Consider the following 16,693-nt stretch of genomic DNA (forward strand, 5'->3'; position numbering starts at 1 on the left):
TACAAGGGAGAGAGCGCTTCTGCCAAGTGAGAGAAGCACCATTCCTCCCAGGTAGCTCATCTTCATGCCATCAGGCTGACCCCTAAGGAAACCCTGAATGCAAGGAGACGCAGGATTCACCAGAAGCTCTGCTTACTGGTTGCATTTTCTGCTGTGTATCGGAACCACCAGGCAGTTCTGCACAAGCTGTGACTGAGGAAAAATTCAGCGGCAGCCCCTGGCTCAGACTCCAGTCTCCCAGGGTGAAAAATGCCACCCCTCATCACCAGCCCAAGTGCTGTCATCTGCTAACGCATGACATCAGTCTGGTTGCTGATTTAGAAAGGGCACTAAGAGGAGATCTGAACTATAGCCCTCTGCGAAGATAGTCAGCCTGCTATATTCTAACAGCCTCAGCGTGCAAAGAATTGAGAAGTCAGCCAAGCCAGACAGAGACATTTTTTGAGAGGTACTAAATCACATGACAGGACCTTCCCTTGGCAAAATCCACAGGGGCAGGTTGCTCTTAGCAAGTGTAACTACTCCTGGAAAAGGATGGTAATAGCATAATTGCTGGCAACAGACGGGGTTCACCTGTCCCAAAGGGGGAAAAGGATTCTAGGTCAGGAGCTAGCAGGGCTCATCGAGAGAGCTTTAAACTAGATTCAGAGGGGGAAGGGAACAGAACCAAGTCAGAGACGAGCCTGGGCGCAGCGTGCCAGTGAGGGAGGTGAGATCAATAGCACAGCTGAATGGCATCTATGCCAGTGCCCAAAGCATGGGCAACAAACAGGAGGAGCTGGAGGCCACCATGCAGCAGGAAGACTGGGACATAATCGCCGTCACAGAAACATGGTGGGATGACTCTCACGACTAGGGTGCTGCAGAGGGTGGCTACAAACCCTTCAGAAGGGATAGGCAAGGCAGGAGAGGCAGCGGGTGGCTTTGTATGTCAGGGAGTGTTTTGACTGCCTAGAGCTTAACGATAGTGACGATAGGGTTGAGTGTTTACAGGCAAGGATCAGGAGGATGGCCAACAAGGCAGATATCCTGGTGGGAGCCTTATAGACCACCCAACCATGATGAAGAAGCAGGTGAAACATTCTGCAAGCAGCTGGGAGAAGTCTCACAATCGTTAGCCCTTCTTCTCATGGAGGACTTCAACGTACCAGATGTCCACTGGAAATACAAGACAGTGTACAGGAACCAGCCTAGGAGGTTCCTGGGGTGTGTGGAAGAGACCTCCTGACGCAGCTGGTCAGTGAGCCAGCCAGGGGAGCTGCCCCGCTGGGCCTGCTGTTTGCAAACAGGGAAGGACCCCTGGGTGATGTGGTGGCCAGAGGACATCCTGGGCATAGTGATCGTGAGATGATTCTTGGAGAAGCAAGGAGGGAAGGTCAGCAGAACCGCTGCATGGGACTTCTGGAGGGCCAACTCTGGCCTATTTAAGAGCCTGGTGGACACAGAGCCCCTTGGGAGAGAGTTCTGAAGGGCCAAGGGGTCCAGGAAAGCTGGACATTCTTCTGGAAGGCAGTCTTAAAGGCACAGGAGCAGGCTGTCCCCATGTGCCAAAAGATGAGCCAGCGGGGGAGAAGACTGGCCTGGCTGAACAGAGAGCTCTGGCTGGAACTCAGGGAAAGGAGGAGAGTTTACCACCTTCGGAAGAAGGGGCAGGCAGCTCTGGAGGACTACGAGGATGTCACGAGGTTACACAGGGTGATTAGAGGCAAAAGCCCAGCTAGAACCCAGGCTGGCCACTGCAGTAAAAGATAACAAAAAATGTTTTCAGAAATACACTACAAACAGGAGGGCCAAGGATAATCTGCACCCTTTATTAGCTGCGGGGGGAACATTGCCACAAAGGATGAGGAAAAGCTGAGGTACCCAATGCTTTCTTTGCCTTGGTTTTTAACAGCCAGACCAGCTTCCCTCTGGGTACTCGGACCCCTGAGCTGGAAGACAGGGATGAGGAGGAGCAGAGAACTGAGTCCCCACAGACCAGGAGGAAACTGTTAGTGACCTGCTGGAGCTAGTTCGGAGAAGGGCAACAGAGCTGGTGAAGGGTCTGCAGCACAAGTCTTATGAGGAGCAGCTGAGGGAACTCGGCTTGTTTAGCCTGGAGAAAAAAGGCTCAGGGGGATGTTATTGCTCTCTCTGCAACTACCTGAAAGCAGGTTGTAGCAAGGTGGGTGTCAGTCTCTTCTTCCAAATAAACAGCAACAGGACAAAAGGAAAGAGCCTCAGGTTGTGCCAGGGCAGGTTTATACTGGATATTAGGAAAAATTTCTTCACTGAAAGGGTGGTCAAGCACTCGAACAGGCTGCCCAGGGACATGGTGGAACCATTGTCCCTGGAGGTATTTAAAAAATGTGCAGATGCCGTGCTTAGTGACATGGTTTAGTGATGGACTTGGTAGTCCTGGGTTAACAGTTGGGCTTGATAATCTCAAAGGTCTTTTCCAACCTAAATGATTCTATAAAATGATTAGCATAGGAGACTGTTCAAGGGCAAATCACATTTGCTGATTATAGTATATTAGCCTGCTGCTGTGTCTGCGTCATACAAAATAATTTGTTAAAAAGTAAAGCTATGGAGACCAGTAAGACGCAGCAGCCTATTGCAACAGAAATAAAACAGAACAGGCACCCTTTGAAACACAGGCAGCTCCTAGTGAGCACTTGGTTATGACTTCCAGGGTTTTCAACAGGAATCAAGCAGCTGTTTCAGCTCTCTTCTGGGCTGGCCTGGCCTGCATTTTGGTAGGACAGTTTTGGCAGTATTCCATTATCGCTATGGTTAGTTGCCATTTCTATTTTGCATGGATGCCTATAAATCAAAAAGGCTGTTTAAAGTGATTTTTTTTTTTTTAAACACTTATTTTACCAAACATCCAAGCATAATTTTAGGTATGTTCTGAAGTCAAATCTCATCTAAATGGCTGTGGAAGGAGTAGTCCATGTTTAACTATGGTACTCCTTTCCTGTGAGCTAGGAAAGCATCATTCTCCTCATCTGCCGGATGGGAAACAGGAAATACACAATGGAGCAGGGTGTATTTTCCTGACTTAAACAAGCTCATTCACACTTCATGCAGGCTCATGATAAGACAGTGAAAAGACACAGTCCTTATACTTTCATTTCATTACTCAGACCACCAAAAAAACCCAGCAAATCCAGTCCCCATTTGAAAAATCACTGGTTCTGGATTATATAAAACAGCTTAAAATGTACAAAATTCCAAAAGGAAGGCTGCAAGCGAGTGGATTCAGCAACTGTCACAACAAACAGATTCTGTAACTGGTACAGTAGGACTGTAGGTGCTATTAGAATACTGACAGCTAACTGCCAGAAACACCACCTACCCACGACAAATAGCAAATTCTGGTGTTAGATTTTTTAAAAAATGTCTTCAGGTAATGTGAAAAGTCAGAACAAAATTGGAAAAATACCAATAAGATTTTTTTTTAAATTGTCCTGTAAGCAGTGTTTTCAATCATTCAGTAATATATTTGTTTCTACATAACTTGAATAATTTACTTGTCTTCATCTGATAGTAATTACAAAGAAAGTGGTAGATGAAGAGTTGAATAGAAATATATTGTGTAGGTATAAATCTTGAACAAATTTAGTATAAGGGAAAAGTCTTATTCGCACCTGCACTCTTACTTGCGTCTGTCAACCACTACAAAACTTTATGTTCAAAGAAAAACATGGAAATGTTTCATTAAAACTAGAAAGTGCTGGCCAAGATTCTAAGGAAAGCTTAGGTGTAAACAGATCTAGAGAAACCATGGAAGACCAAAGAGTGTTTCTGGTGGCTGAGGTGGTAGAATATGTTCGAACAAGGGAATACCAGCTCCATGTAAGGGATTTTTGAGACCCTTATTTCAGTAAATGCCTAAAACTCTACTAAAAAGTTGGACTGACCTTCGATTAAGCCATTTTTGTATCATCTCATTTGTTACTTTCCTGAGCATGCGAAGAAATTTGTCAGGTTTTGTCATAGGTTTCATCATTTCGCTTTTGCCACTGCCCCGGAATTACCGTCCATCGGATTATAAGGCCAACGGAATCTGCTTTTTTAAGTCTGCAGCAGTGGAGACTGCACTCAGACCTTGTTGCCTTAACTGCTTAATATCCTCTTCTAGCATGCAGAAATTTCAACTTTCAACATCCAGTCACTGAATTTCATTATAATTTTTCTAAAGAAGAGGCCTTTTATTGTCAAATTTCTGTTTCTTATAGAATGTTCCTGAAGAATCACTTAACTTTCTATTTAATAAGTTATGCTAATTATATCTATAAAATATATTATAAATATAATAGAATATAGTTTCTATTAAATCCTTCTGTCATTCTTCTCATAACATTCCAGTCAGATTTTAGCATCCCTCCTGAAACATTGCCAGCAAAATTGGACAACCTATTCCCCGCGACAGTTGCACTCACTCCCAAATACAGAAGAACTTCCAATCTCTTTAGAACATTAGCCCTTTATGCTACAGGTTTTCTATCAAGTTAATACTAATCTGGTTATCCAGCATGACCACCAAGGTCTCCTTAGCATCATGAGGTCTCAGGGCAGTGCCTTAATCTGAGCAATTTCATCCCTCCTAGACATACAGCCCTGCTTTTGACAGTATTGAAACGGATGCTGGTTACAAGTATACGGTGTGCTAGTGTTCCAGATCACCCTGTGCCTGTCACTTTTACTTCTTAGCTCTCACAATCTGTGTTCTTGAGTTGGCTTTACATAAATTTGGTTCCTAATGAAGGTATCGATGAAAATAATATATCTACTCTATTACCTCCCCCAGAAGCAACATCACATTAGAGTGACAGAAATTATTTCCCATGTATTGGTACTCACTCTACCACTTTCCTTTAATAGATTATTAGATCTTGTATCAGCCTACCCAACACTTTGCCTGGAACTGATGATGTTACACTGACAAGCCAAAAATTATCTGGGTCATACTATCTACCTCTTAGTAGCAGTGCACATTTCTGTCAGGAATTTTAAACTGCAGTAAAGGCCACAGTTTGAATCAATAACTTTTGCTGAAGACCACGCTTATACTTATTGTACAGAAGAATGGTTGAGAAAAAATTATTCCTCTCCATTCAAGAGAAAATGACGTCTGCAAAGAAGAGAAGCCACAGCCAGGGCTTTAAGGTTTTGTGGAAGCAGCTTTTACTGTCTTCAAATATCACAGCAGTTCAGTTGGAAAGTAACATCGTTTGTTAGAAGTCAGTAGAAACTCTGAAACTTTAATATGATGTGGTAGATGTATAAACTGTTTGACTGTGTAGCATTACTCATGTTTCATTTAAAGCAAGACTATGAACACTATTTCTGTCCCCTCATGGTGTTGAGGCGTGAGAAAAAACACAAAAAACTAATTTTGGTTTTCACTCAACTCTTCTTCAAAGAGTTGTCAATTTATTCTCTACTTCTATATCACAAGTTTCTCTTGCAAAGAGTTTTACATATAGCAATGAAGGTAAGTTGTAAGTTGCTAGCATTTTTTCATTCCTGTTTAAAGTGACAAAGAAGAATTTGCAATGATTACATTATTTTCCCTGCCAATATATTAATCTTCAAGAAAGAATTGTCTAATCAAGATACCTAACAGGAAGACATTGCCAGTTGAATCAGATGGTTTTAAATTCAGTTGCTTTCAATCAGTTTCTGCTTTTTAAAAAAGTGCCACAGATCAAAACACTGAAGAGTACAAAAGGCCACTTACAGTTTGATATAACAAACATAGTCTTCTTACTGCACAATGGCACATCAAAATCTCATCCGCTGTTGTTTTAGCTCTAAGCAGTACTGGTTTTCAGTTATAATAACTGTAAACTGATACTGTCACTTACATTATGTCTCCTATACATGTGAATCTTAAGAAAAAAGTAAGATTCACTTTCCTAGAACTACAAAACACATATGGAACAGTTTGTTATTTCTGAATTGCAGAGGTCTATTTGCCCCGTGTAGACATTATTGTCAGAGTAAGAAAAAGAAACACTGCTAACAAAGAATCCTCACAATATGCAGAAGTCCCAAGGAAAATGCAGTCCTCCAGCTACCCCTGCATAATGCTTTGTTATTGACAAGAGCCTTGCAAACCAGAGTTTGAAAGGAAAAAAACCCAAAAGCCTGATTAGGCAAATTAACTGTTCTATAACTATGCAGACTGGAGGCAGATACCATCAGATATTTTCTGTAAACTTCTAAAGTGCTAAGATCAACCCAAGCAGACTACTAATTTGGCCTACAGATAAGTGAGAATGCATGACAGACTTCAAACTATTAATCATGCCACATTCACACGGAAAGAGATGGCATCTTGTTCACAAATTGTTGTAAACCTTTTCATTACTTGGGAGGATCCAATTATTTAGAATTATTAAATGACAAAATAATTGAATATTCAAAGATGTACAACCCAAAGAATTACAACAATTCTTATCCTACTTTCATGACTGAAACTAAGGGTATCTAGATAACAGAGGTAACAGTAAATTAGAGAGATTAGTCATTGCTCTTGTTAGCTAGGAGTGTTCCTGTAGATCAGACCAAAGTCTGTTGGCTAATCACGCAAAAGATCAAGTAAGTAAATTAAAGGCAAAACTAGATTAAAAAATATAACTGAGAGGTTAATTTAGGATAATAGATTGTAGGATCTAATAATTGTAGGATTCATGGACAGGATGCAGATAGCAGGGAGTAGGGGGCAGGCATGAGACAGAACAAAAGGTGGATCTGAAACTGTTGATTTAGCACCAGAGGATTTGTGGTAGTCTCTAGTATATTTGCCTTTTATGCTGAATGTTTTTGACAAGCTGTACCACAGATAGTTTTTACCTACAGGAAGCAGAAAATCACAAGTGAATCAGTACTTCCAAGGAAAGGTTAGTTAGAAAATCTAATTTTCTAGAAGGGAAACATGAAGAATCAAGAGTTTTGCTGATTCACATTCCTCTTTGAAATCTCTTTGTAACCAGAATAAGATCTTAATTGCTTCAGTCATGCTCGTGATCTTTCAAAGTCTGTCCTATGTATCTGTTCTTGTATCATTCATGTTGTTTCCAAAAGTGGTATTTGAATTTCACTCACTCAAAGACGGTCCTACAGCACAAGCGTTATACACAACACACCCTAAGGGACCAGTATGTAAGAAATATTTTCAGAATGTCCTACAAGCACTTAAAGCTGCTCTGAGGGTTTCATAATTGCTTAGGTTAGTGACAATTAAACGGGAGGATTCAAACCGTGGTCAGTTTTGACTGCAGCCTGTAAGTGCACGGAAAGCTGTCACCCTGGTCCTTCCTCACCAAGCACGGACAGAGGTAGACAGATTTGCTCAGGGTTTATAGGATTAATATAGAGTAGGGGAAAGACTGAGGATTAGGATAATGTCTAGCAGAAGTGGGAGGAGGAGGGGGAAGAGGCTGAGGCTCACACAAGGTTTTCTGGAAAGCAGGCACTCTCAGTTTGGAGAAAGTACCACCCAGCAGCTCAGTTTTGCTGAAGCTGTCATAATGGTAAGGCAATTAAGACAAAAGGTTGCAGTCAAAGGAAAAAGGGCTTGGAAGAAGAGCTGCTTTTAACCCCCTAGCAGGAGCCACTGAACAGACCCATTCCACTCACAGCATTGTCAAATCTAATTGCTAATTTGCTTATGGTAGCACATAACTGGCAGCGTGTGCCAGTTAGTGCAAGCACAGAACACTCACACAGTTCTGAAAATGCCCACCACACATATTTTTCAGGACAGGTCCCCATGCCACTCTCTGAACATAGCCAAACTAAGTTAAACATAGCTAAGAGTTGTGGTCATAACACATAGAAATTGCTCCTTTTCTGATCTATATTGTACTTCCTGAGAATTCATGCACATATCTTAAAGAAATGTGTTTGTTAGCTTCAGAAAGCCAGTGATCAGCTCTCCCAATAAGAGGAACTTATTTCTGAAGCTCTCTGAAGCCAAATGATTACTACAGAAGTCATTTGGTGCCTCTGTCAAGAACAGCTATCCCTCAAGACAGCTCTTAATTCCAGAAGTTGTTCAAATGGGAGGGGTGGGGTGCCGATTTTATTAATTTTTTTCAACCTACTATGCTACAACCAGTATTCAAAATAGGAACCTGAAATCATGGCCTGACAGCATTTTGTTGAGATATTTAGAGAATTATGAAATTAATGGGAGGCTAGGAGGTGATAGAAGAAATTATTAAATGGCATGAAAGTTCTCTAGATATGACCAACTCATATGAAATGAAACTGTGTTAATCATGAAATAAATTCCATACACTCAAACTGGTAAAAAGAATCACTTCAGAATAATATGACCTTGATGTAAGGCCTTTCTTAGGACTAAAAAGAGTTAAAAACATCAGCTGTGTTTAAGCCCCCTTTTCCTTCAGATAGATCATTAGATCCCCAAAAGCGCCTTATCTCTGCCAGCTGGAGGTCTAAACTGATGCTATTGAAGTTTTTTGATCTATTTAACTTTAGCTATTCCATTTCTGAGCTACAACATTAAACAACTCAACAATAAATCAGTGCAACGGTTATTGAGATTTATAGTAAAAATTCCAAGCAACACCAATATAAATGGCTGTCTCCTAAGAGAATAAAGTGTTAATATGAATATATCTATACTAACATATACATCATACAACTGGAGAAAGGGTATTTACATAAACAATGTTACTGAATCTCAGCAGAAAAAAATATACATGTTATAAATAAATTCATTATTAACTTCTACTGGTGTTTGAAGCGTGGACCATGTGAGAAGATGTTGATACTTACATTGACATGTGGTGTTCCTTCAGTGAAAGGACAGATTACTGTTCATGCTACTCATTCCTTGGTTTTTCCCCCATTGCTGATGGTCCACTGGAAACTAAGAATGTAAAACTTGTCATACAAGCACTGAGCAGCTGTGAGATAATGACAACTTTTGATTATAATCCTGAGCTGCATTAGACAAAATAAGCGAACAGACCAACCAAATTAAAGGATGACAGCAGTTAAGAAGAACTGCCACAGTGTTCCTGATTTTTACTTCAAACACCAAAATTCATTGTGTCCAATTCAATGATGATTATAAGCAAGAAATGTAGAATAAGTTTCTAATCCAAACCCCCAAGAACCAGCTTCTTGAAGTCTCCTTACTGCATTGGCTGTAAGTCTAGCAATATAGCTAGATCCCCCTTGCAGCAAGCTATCATAATACTTTCTGAAATGAAAAATTACTGGACAAGCCCCTTTTCCCAGATCAACACTACGCATCAAAAGCCTTTTCAAAAAGTCGTTTCACCTACAGGCTAAATGCAACAGTAATATTTTCAAATTTAAAAATGTTTTCCTAAAATCGATGATTAAAATAGTATCCAACTCTAGCCTTTGCAGGCCATCAGTCTCCAGGTGCATTTGGGCAGTGAGAAATCTAGAGAGACTAATGGATCTCCCAATAAACTAAAGATCCTGCTTGCTAGGCTAAGAGAAATTTGCAAAGACGCCTCAGAAATTACATCTAATTAAGCAGTACCATTAGTTGAAGATTAGCTTGTTTTTAAATAACTTCAAAAATATGGAAAGTTACATCTCAACTCTGGAATATAAGTAATGTTTTAAGCTGAAATGTCATTATTTCTTTATCAGAAGGTTTAAAAGATGTCACTGAGTAAAGAACTTCACATTTGAGAAGATATGACAAAAAAAGAGCTTTTATCTTCCCAAAAATATTATTTCATACAACTTGGAGCCAGATTATTTTTTGCATTATTCACGGATGGTAATAACATATTGACCTTTGATCTGCCAACAGTGTTTGAAAGGCCTATTCAGCCTCCAGAGGAAAGGAAAGAAAGTTTCCCCATACTGTGTCAAATAATCTGTAAAGGTAAATTTACATTTAACAGCTTAGTTTATCTGACAGCTTGCCACCACTTCCCTTTCTTCCTACTCCTCCCTCCTCTTCCACTGCTCTTTCCTCTTTCTTTGTGGTTTTCAGTAGCCACAGTTCCACCCTCTGCCCTCTTCCTTTACCACGTTTTGGCACTCATCAGACTTCTCTGGGCAATGATTTGACTCATTAGCTCAGCAACAGCCACCTTTTTGCTTGGTTACTTCCCTGCCAGTTTAGTGAGCAGATTCGGTGAGCAGCCAGCCAAGTAAGCTGTGGGAATAGTGTCCAGGGCTAAGAAAGAGAGGGAACCAGGATGCCTCTTCTGAGCACCACGCAGCCATTATAGCAGTTCAAACTTCTCATGTAATTTCACCCTAAGTGATACCAAGCAGAGAGTACAATGTCATTCAAAGGATCCACTTCAGATTCAGGTGAAGAGAAGGAACATAATATTACCTTTCTGGTAAGAAAAAGGAGCTATGAAACAGGTCTGAAATCCTGACAATCAAAATAAATCTTACAAGAAAAATAAAGGAAATCATATTATACCAAGGTCTGTTTGCTCCCAGTTAATAATCGACACTCTAAGGTAAGGGGTCAAGTAACTATACGGTGCCATGACAAGCAGAAGTGAAATATTTGAATCTGTTGAAAAACACAAGTTGGTGATATAATCTCACAGGCATCTGGATGCCTATTCGGCTTCAGCTGCTTGCGCCACATCGCTTGGCACTCCATGCAGCAGGCGTCAGCCGCTCAGTCAGAGTCTCAGAGTCCCCATGTTATTCAAATGACCTACCCGGCCCTGCAAATGAACAGGAGACAGCTGAAATTAACAGGCTGAACGACTGACAAGCTGAGAGTTTTTCTCAGCCGCTCGCTACTCCCATATAACAAAATCCACAACAAAAAAATAGGTCTCCTTCACTGAAGGAATTGGGCCTGTATTTGCAACAAGTGTTATCTGCCATAAATAATCTTATCAGCTCTGCTAACAATAAAGTTCTGCATAATCTTATCATGTATATATTTTCCATTAATACTTGGAAAGGCTTACGCAAAACAAATTGTGGGGGGGATATTTTTTGCCCACCCACAGCACAGGATACGGAATATCTGGAAGCACAGGAAGGATTGCCAGAGTCTGAAGTCATCATGTTTTCACAGCAGTTTCAAGTTGCAGATAAATAGCTGAGCATACACGCTTATTATACACGTCAGTATAAGGTCTCCCATGGTCCCTGGACCGCTGCGGCAAGGCAAGCCTGAGCCCTGCAAGATGGCAGAGTCCATCGCAGCTCACTGCTGCCACGAGAGCCACGTTCCCTCCGTCTTTCTCCTCATGTTGCTCATCCCCCAGCCAGAATCCCATTCCTTCTTACTCCCTAACGCTACTGTTCCTCTTGTCTCCCATTCAGCCTGTTCACCTTACCGGCACAGCAGACACTCATGGATTTGGAGGTTTAGGTTTGGGGTCGTTTTTGTTTTGGTTTGGGCTTTTTATTTTTACTGATATGGTTATGTTTGGGTTGGGTGGTTGGGGTTTTTTTAATTGCTTTCCTGACATATTAGCAAATTCAATTGGTTTGCAGAGTAGTCAGAGGAAGGAAAGTGGCTGGAAAGTGTGGCTGGAGGAGCGGGAGGAGCGAGCAGTAGTCCTCCCTTGCTCCCGAGAGCGGCAGGCTGGGGCTTTCCAGCCCTGGCACTGCCCAGCCACTGGCACAGGCGGCTTCACCCCCTGGCAGCAGGGCCGGCGTCTGCCCGCGCCTCAGGAGATGGGAAGCAACTGATGCAACCTGCACAGCTCCCATCCTGCGGCCTGCAAACAAGAGGCTGGTCATTAGGGGAACCTGCTGAATGGCTTCACCACCTCCGGTCTTGTCCCTGCCTCTTCTGCACACGCACACACCCCTGCCCCAGCTCCAGCAGAAAGGTTTTCTCCTAAGGTATTCCTACTTCAGCTCTGCCTTCTAGACCAAACCATCTATACTTTCAAGGCCTCCACCAGCAGCACTTGTACTCGGAGGAACAACACCTGGCACTAAGCATTCACAAAAGCTGTCTGCAAGGCCCTAATTTTGCCCTGCAACCCTGCCAAGGCCCATAGACCCAAACACCACGACTGCTCTGTGCTCTCAAAGAGCATCAGAAAACCAGAATCACAAGTTCACCTTGCTGTGGACACAATACCCATGTGGGTTTTGTCACTTTCCCCAGGATTTGGCCCTGGTTATGGGGTATTTGTTTTCGCTTAATGGAACAGAACCGAACTACAGGACAACTAAAGCTGGTTCTCAGAGCCCTGCTAAAAATTCCCCACACAGTTGGCTGGGTAGGATTTAAAACTCCGCACTATTCTTAGAAGTGTGTATCTGCAGCAGTTGGAAAACACTGGGTTGCAAGCAATGCATTCCACAACACATTTAAGGCTCTGATCCCGAGTATTTCAGACTTTGTGGTTTTATTTATTTCAGTTTTCATTAAAAAAAAAAAACAAACACAATCCTATCGCTTAATCTAGACACCTGAACACATTCTATTAAGAATCTCACATCTACTATCCCCACAGTAATAACACTTAAACTATTCACTGAAGTGTGATTTTTAAATGACACTACAGAGTTTGTTAAGGCTGCTTAGGAAAACCTCCCACGTTCACAGCTTCAGAAAACATTTCCAAAATACATGACGCCAAGAATTGACAAGTGTCTGGGAACATGAAAAAGGCTGTAAAGAAAGTGTTTAACTGATTAAAAAATAGTCAATAGACTTTGTCAAAGTTCACTGTGTAATTTTAGAAAATAGAGGCAAGATGATCCATACTTAGCACAATAGCATTTATAGCTCGGCTCCACTGTGCGTATAGTATACACCCCTATCATGGAAGGGACAGCGGAGCCCGTGCTGTATTCTAAAACTTCTTTATAATATTGAAAGATATCTGACAAGCAGATTTATTATAAAATTATTAAAATAATAAATGTTTTGAAAACAATTAAAGGCGATGATCAACAACTGTTTCTTTACTTTGATTGTAAAGACTTAACATATTCATAGTTGTGAATAATGACAGGAAGGGAGTTGTACCAACAGAAACATAATAGTTCAAGGCTTTTCCTCCCAGGGAGTCAGGGTGTGTGTCTGCTCAAACAAGTAAAGAAGATAGAATTTAGTTTCATAAAACTGCACAAACCTAAGGTACTCCGATATTGTTTTGCTTCAGTGAGAATACCCAAGAAATCCACAGTTAGAAGACCTCCCTAGTAGGGAATTACTTCTCCAAAATCGGCCTTCAAGGCAGAATTTTAATCCTTCCTGAGAGCTTGCAGAGGTTTTGTTACAAACTTCCTCTAAGATCCTAAAAATGTATGCTTTTTGAAACTATTTCTAAAATTTTATAATTTGAGATAATGATAGAGGGACATGAGGCTTTTTTCTGCACGCACACACCCTCACACCCCAATTTATCCCATACCTTCAAGAATCCTGGCTAATATAAACTGGACTCTGACTAAAGTATAAAAGAAGGTATCTTAAATTTTATTCACCTGATAAGATCATTAGATAAGGTCATTATATTGAAGATTTAGTGACCAACAGAAACAGAGGCTAGAAAGCTATAGATGCATGAGCCACAGAAGGAAAGGAAGAAATGAAAAAGTCTTCCATAGACATGCTACACATGACTAGCCTGGTAGTATATGTAACCCTGGATGCAATATTTAAACTTATACAAGTACTCAAAGATGCCTAATATTTACTAATAATTATATTTTATATATATATTTGCATATACACACATATTCATGTATATCAAATCATATTATGGGAATAGGTTTTAACTTCATCTCTCTAGGTTGTCCTCACTTCAAAGTTTTTTTTCCCTATTATTAACACACACATTTTTCATGAAACACCTTCCAGCTTAGCTTGGAATTTATGACTTGATGGATACATGAAAATATGTTATTTATAATATGAAAGAAATCAGGCTAAAGTAAAATAAATTTAATTCAATACGTGCTGCTTCTAGCTAGTATTCTCTCCCTGGAGTTCAAGCCTTTTATTTACTGAGGGCTGTTTTCCATCACAACTGTCTTAAGCTTTTTAGCAAAGAAAAAAAAAACAAAACAGAAAAAGATCACAAAAAAAAAAAATAAGTAGCACCATGATGAACCCCAGAAGAGTTCTTTAGCTGGTTGTACCCCAGACAAAAGCTGTTTGCTGCTTATTGTGAACATTAATGCACTGTTGACTGAAACAGCGGGAAGTACATTCAGACTAATGGTGGAAACGGCCTTCAAAACCAGTCTTTGAGTGACACAAATGAACCTTGCTTCTTTTGGGAAGTAACATACAACTACAGAGAAAGTCTCTAAAAAAACCCCAACACATTTTGGAAGCGACTGCCTAAAGGCTTTAGTTGTCTAATTGTATGCCTTTCATCTGAAATAAACAAAAGGGGTTTTAAGACCTTCACATTTCTACTTCTTGTTGGCTTATTTTTCACCTTTTAAATGCAAAATCTTGGTTCAGCTGGAGAAGGGGCCATTTCGGAATCAGCTGAGGCATCCCAGACACCAGACCTTTGGGTCAATTGACAGAATGCTGCAGTAGGCATTTTCCATGAAGGATTTTCCATAAAATTTACCTCTTCTCCATTCCTCTGCTGTCAGAGATTCAAGGCTACATACAGACAGATGCACAGTGGCACTACATTTGCTCTCTGTAAGAATACAAAATTCACTTTGACACCAAGACCAAAACACCCTTTTCCTGCTTCAAACACAGCTGCAGAAGGCAGCTTATCATGAAGCAAAATAATCAGACAAGATGCACCAAATGGTGATTCATTAACTCAGTAACCACCCTTTTCCAGAAAATAGAAGCTAGTTTTCCACTGATAACAATCTGAGCAACTCCCCTCACTTCAAACTCGCTTTTTCAAAAAGTGAAAGCTTCTTGCTCCTTACCTTTAATGACATATTTTGTCTTAGAAGTTCATTACTATGATGATCTGTAACTCACCGTACATGTTAGGTTAATGACTGGTTTTGAAAGAAATCACAGTGAAATGAGTAAGAGTAGAGCTGAGGATGGTTTTGTTTGTAGAGTACAGCCAGTGACGGCCACTGCGGTTCTGAAGTGTCAGGATTTCTCTGTGCCAGTATTGACTTTGCTCCAGAAATGGACAACTTCCATTTCCAGCTGTGAAAGTGCTTCTGTGGCCCTCCTCCTAGATTTTGGTTCAGGATATTGAATTCTTCTAAATTCCCACCTGCTTTTCTGTATGACTTCATAATGAAACTCTTTCAACTTGTGCTTTAGATTCTCATGATTATTCCTACATTAGGTTCCCAGCGCAAGATGGAAATAAACAAAGGAAGAAGTCAAGCCAAAAGAATACAACCTGTATGATTCATGTGATACAACAAACATTTTCTGCATAACTCGGAGAATCTGTTCTACCAAAACAAAAAGATACAGAGTTACCAGTTACAGAAACACAACCTAACACATTATTCTTCCAAAAGTTACCCTTTCACACACATCACACCCCACACCCCCCCCCCCCCTTTCTTAAACTTGCAGGATAGCTAGATAGTTTCCTCTGGATATATTTCTGGTGGTAAAGTTATGAAAAACCTTGTTCTAAGAATCCTGCAGACTGAAAACACAACTGTTCAGGTTCACTGATCTAACACGTAACATTGTGGGTACTCCTGCTGGTGAAGCAGGCCTAAGGGGCAGAAAAAATGACAGCTGGTCCATCTCTTGTCTTGCACATAAATCCCATTTAGAATAGGATTAAGATAACTGGAAAACAGCCTATTGACTGAGCAACAAATCCTGCCTAGCAAGGGGATATATTTGATGTAAACAAATTAAAATGTTTAAAGCAGGCGTTAAATACTTTCTTAATAATGGTCACTTAAAAAGGTAGCTAACATTTTAGAAACCATCTTCAGTTTACTTTTACTTCAGTTTACTGGGGCTTTAGATTAGGGAAAGCCAAGTTAAATATTTTTCTGGTCTGTGAATATAAAACATCCACAAGTAAGGTTTATAAAAGCATTTAAATAATTTTGGAGCACAAAGGAAAATATTTTAGATCACAAAAATTCAGAGTTATGCAATCCCATTGATTCTGATTTGAATTTGAAATACTGATTTCATTTCTCCACCCATTAAGAATGGAATCTCATTTGTATCCTAGTACAGATTCTGGCCGAAACAGACTTTCTTATTTCTAATGTAATCATTTGCTGCTTTAAATATTTTTATAGATTTTGAAGTCTACATACGCACTTAAATTTTAAGATGGACTCTGCAGAAGACAAAGATGAAATAAGTTTAGGGGTTTTTTTTCCAAAACATAGTTAAGTGGGCTATACTAACTTATGAAAGATTAAACAGGAAGACGGTCTCTCTATTGGCTTCAGCAGCAAAAATATATTTAATTCAGTTGAGTGGTTGAACTTATTCTCAAACCCACAAACTGAATCCATTTAAATTCCCATGTAATCTGTCTTTTGATACACACTTGCCTTTGAACTTCACATTTGCTTTTATGTGGTAATTTTTTACATTTCAGCTGCTGACGAAAGGAGGCATACATTGTTTTTTAAAAAAACTTCATTGGAGAATAAAACACGGGGTCTTCACAAGTTTGAGCAAAACCTCTGGGTGGATCACAGTATAAACAAAACATTAATGCATCCTTAGTCCCAGTATAGAGGGGGTAGCCTGCTTGTACATACAGATGAGTGATGACATACTAGAAAGCTGGAA

At 40.4% G+C, this 16,693-nt stretch overlaps 1 protein-coding gene across 1 annotated transcript in view; it reads right to left on the bottom strand.

Annotated features, from left to right (window-relative positions):
- The window catches only part of PLPPR5 (phospholipid phosphatase related 5), a 232,761-nt gene extending 221,874 nt beyond the window's left edge, over window positions 1–10,887 (bottom strand). Inside the window, exon 1 of the mRNA XM_056355538.1 lies at window positions 8,800–10,887. The gene's annotated coding sequence lies outside the window, so the exon portion shown is untranslated. The remainder of the gene's footprint in view (window positions 1–8,799) is intronic.
- Between the last annotated feature and the right edge of the window lie 5,806 nt (window positions 10,888–16,693).

Source organism: Falco biarmicus, chromosome 11, assembly GCF_023638135.1.
Source record: "Falco biarmicus isolate bFalBia1 chromosome 11, bFalBia1.pri, whole genome shotgun sequence".
Taxonomy (NCBI): domain Eukaryota; kingdom Metazoa; phylum Chordata; class Aves; order Falconiformes; family Falconidae; genus Falco; species Falco biarmicus.